Genomic DNA, 4210 nt, shown 5'->3' on the forward strand with positions numbered 1-4210 from the left:
ATATGAGCTGAGGGTTGGACCAGGGACCTTGCAGTGCATGCCTTTTAATAAAGAACACTCCAATTATGCACCTAGTTACTGAGATAATTAATCTCTATTTTTAGGGCATATCAACTTTTCTCACTTTGGCTCAGAATAATACAGGCTGTAGCATGTTATTCAAACATTCTTCCTCTTTGATATATACATTGTAGCAAAAAACAACAACTCACATACAAAATGAGTTTAATTCCTGAACAAAAACTAGACTCAGTGGGTAGCAGTCAACTAAGTTTTACTCAGAGTAGATCAACTGAAATTAATGGACCTAACTAAGTCATGTTCATTAATTTCAGTTATTTACTCTGAGTAAAATTTAGTCTAATACCAACGAATGAAACAGTTATCCCTTGGGGCGTTAGTTAAATGAGGCCTGGAATGTTGTTAGTTTTCTTTTTAATTTAATGAAGCACCTATAGCCAAAGTCCTTGTTTGATCATACTAGATTTCTCCGAACCAAGAATGTAACAACACAGTCTCTTTACTTAATTAACTTGACACATACAAGTTATTTGTGCAACAGTCAGACATTTAAGTAAACATCAAAACTGGTGAAGACAGAGTATTTACATCATTATTTTACAAAGTCATAGTTCTGCCAATAGTTCTCATGAAACATCAAAGATTACCAACCTGCACATCAACAACAATATCCAGCAGCTTTTTGTTAATCATAGAGATGGCATTGTTGTGTCACAACCTACAGTGCTGCATACTGAGACACGTACAACTGATGAATCGGAAGATTTTGGAAATTAATTTTCAATCAAAGTACTTCTGCGTAATTGGCTTGTGAATCAAACTTACAGGCAGTGCAGTTTGTAACACTGACAAGTGATCCTATACCTGCATATACAGAAGGCACATTGAATTCAATGGGTATAGGATTGTTGCCTACGGTTGCAATTCTGTACATGATTACCTGGAAATAAATCCCACTGAAATCACCAAGACTCATTTCTGAGTGGACATGACTAGGATTTTGCTGTTGCTTCTGTGTAGATATGCATGGGCCTTTTCTACATATTGTTAAAACAGCCTTTAAATTTGTTGGCATCTGTCTTGGGAGACAATGGAAGAATGCGCCTGGAGATAAAATTAAACCACTGGAGAGTTACAGCGCCTGCTCTGGCTGTAGAGACCAATGCAGGAGAGACATGTTTTATTGCAGGTGGGGCAGATGTAGGCATCTGGTTTTGCTTCTACAGGTGCACTATGGCATTTCTTCTCTTTGCACTCCTCCCAGGAGTCATTCCTGCTCTGGTCACTGCTGTGGATACACAAATTGACTGTCTCCAGGCAAGGGATTCCCATAAGGCGGGGTTGATGTTGCCAACACCTTTTGCAGACATCTTTGTAACGTAGAGTTTTTCTGCCTACAAGCCCATCGTCTGAAGCCAGCTCCCCATAGAGTATGTCCTTGGGGATCCTGCCATCTTCCATTCTGTGTAGATGAGCTTTAAATGGTTCAGAAATATTCAATTCCCCTTAAAAAAAAAAATTTAATCAAAAAAACAAGCAGTGTGTATATTATAATATATGTACAGTGGTACCTCTGGTTGCGAACGGGATCCGTTCCGGAGGCCCGTTCGCAACATGAAAAGAGCGCAACCCACAGCGGTGCGTCTGCGCACATGTGGGTTGCGATTTGCCGTTTCTGCGCATGCGTGTGATGTCATTTTGCACTTCTGTGCATGCGCGAGCGGCGAAACCCGGAAGTAACCCTTTTCAGTATTTCCGGATTGCCGCAGGACATAACCTGAAAGAACGTAACATGAAGCAAACATAACATGAGGTATGACTGTATTCAAATTACAGTAATTATATGCCCTCTTCTCAAGCATGTGCACTGGATTTTGTAAGAGATGCCAATTAAATGCGTCCTAAAGGGCTGTCATATGAAAGCATGTGCTGGATTTGGTTATTCTCTATGTAAAGCCTTATGTGCCATGTGCTGTAGATTAGTACACACAACTATCATTCATAGTGAATAGAACATCATTGTTGTCAATTATTATTTTCTTGCTGGCCACACAAATGTATGGACCTATCCAATACCCATGATGGCTATGCTCTGCCTCCACAACTGGAGGCAGCAATGTCTCTGAATACCAGTTGCTGGAAAACACAGGAGAGGAGAGGGCTCTTGTGCTCAAATCCTGCTTGCTGGTTTGCTACAGGCATTTGAATGGCTACTATGAGAACAGTATACAGTATACTGATCCAGCAGCTTCTTATTACAGTGGTACCTCAGGTTACATATGCTTCAGGTTACATACGCTTCAGGTTACACACTCTGCTAACCCAGAAATAGTGCTTCAGATTAAGAACTTTGCTTCAGGATAAGAACAAAAATTGTGCTCTGGCGGCGCGGCAACAGCAGGAGGCCCCATTAGCTAAAGTGGTGCTTCAGGTTAAGAACAGTTTCAGGTTAATAACAGACCTTCCGGAACGAATTAAATACTTAACCTGAGGTACTACTGTATGTTCAATATACATTTACCTGGGAGCAAGACCTATGGCTCTCAAATTTACATATAAAGTCATCAGACTGCATAGTTATTTTCCATGTCAAAAATGTAAGCATCATTAGTGGAAAAACACTGTCGCTGAACAGGCCCAATTAATTGTGCAACAGTTCAGTGCTGTTCTCTTATCGTTACTGGTGGCTTATACTGAGTCATAATTGCTCTTCCTTGTACAAAAGTAGTTGTACTCCCACTTTTTCTTTCTTTGCTTTAGCCTTAGGGCCTTAATCCTAGGCTCATTTACTAGAGGGGAACTACCTTTGAAAATCTGTTTTGAGAATAGGACAGGCCACTCACATCTTGTGCAAGCCTCTAGCCAGTTGATAGATACACAGGATCAGTGCCGGTTTTACATATAAGCTAAACAAGGTATAGCTTAGGGCCCCACTCTCTTGGGGGCCCCCAAAAAATTTAAAGGGGAAAAACTGGATGTACATTTCCAAAATATAAGATAAAAAGCAAATAAAATAAAACCTACATACAGCAACAGTGGCAAATGGCTTTAGATACCTAGTAGGTCTATCAATTATCATATAGCATATATTCAACAAAAAAACAACAACGACAATTTGTTTTTGACAAAGGACAGCTGGACATATGAAGGGCCCCATTACCTTCAGTAGCTTGGGCCTCATCAAACCTAATTCCGCCCCTGTACAGGATGAAGCAACATGAGGATTTAACCTTGTCCAGCTGTAGATAATAATATTAACAATCTTATTTTTTCACTGCTGAAAGTTTCTGAGCAACATCCAGAGATTTCATTGTGGGGAGGGGGGAGTTGGACAAATTTATGAAGGATAAGGCTACCAATGGCTACTAACCATGATACGTATGCTCTGGTGCCAAAGAATCATAGAACTGAAGAGTTGGAAGGGACCACAAGGGTCATCTAGTCTGACCCCCTGCAATGCAGGAACCTTTTTGCACAATGTGGGGCTCGAACCCGCAACCCTGAGATCCATGATTGGAGGCAGTAATGTTTCTGAATACGTTGCTGGAAACTGTAGGCTGTTGAGTTCTGGCCTTGTTTGCAAGCTTCAAACAGGCACCCGGCTGGCAATTGTGAGAACAGGATTGCGGACTAGGCTCTTCTTATAGCCTTATGGGTGAGTTTTACAGTGCAGCCAAGACACTTTACAGTTTTTATCTTAAACAAGTTTATCTGGATGTCACATCCAGCTCAGTGGAGCCATATCCCTAGAAATTGTGGTTAAGTGTGCCTGCAACAGAATGTTGCAGTATAGCTGCTCCTGCACAGTGTGTTGCAAGCCATGCCCCTTATTAGGATACTCCATTCCACCCCCTAGCCCTGTACTCTGTGACCACTAAGCCTGTTGAGTTTTCATTGGGTTGTATTTTGATAAGGCTTCTCCCTTTGTTTTTCTCTCTGTGTGAGATTTTTACTGGTGTATACTTTGGCGTTTCCTGCAGCTGGTTCCATTGTCGCTGCACAATAAACTGCACACGGATAATGACCACGCTATTAGTATGCACAGGACACGATAGGATTGTACCCTTTATGACGGGCTTTGAAATTTCAGGAGCATTTCTCTTCCAGGTTCTCTTTAACGCATGCACTGTTTGCGCGACCTGGGGAGCCTTCTTCAATTTGGAACTGCACCGCCGTGGGGGAAACAATA

The sequence above is a fragment of the Podarcis erhardii genome (assembly GCF_964252035.2).
Source record: "Podarcis erhardii genome assembly, chromosome: 7".
In the NCBI taxonomy this organism is placed as follows: domain Eukaryota; kingdom Metazoa; phylum Chordata; class Lepidosauria; order Squamata; family Lacertidae; genus Podarcis; species Podarcis erhardii.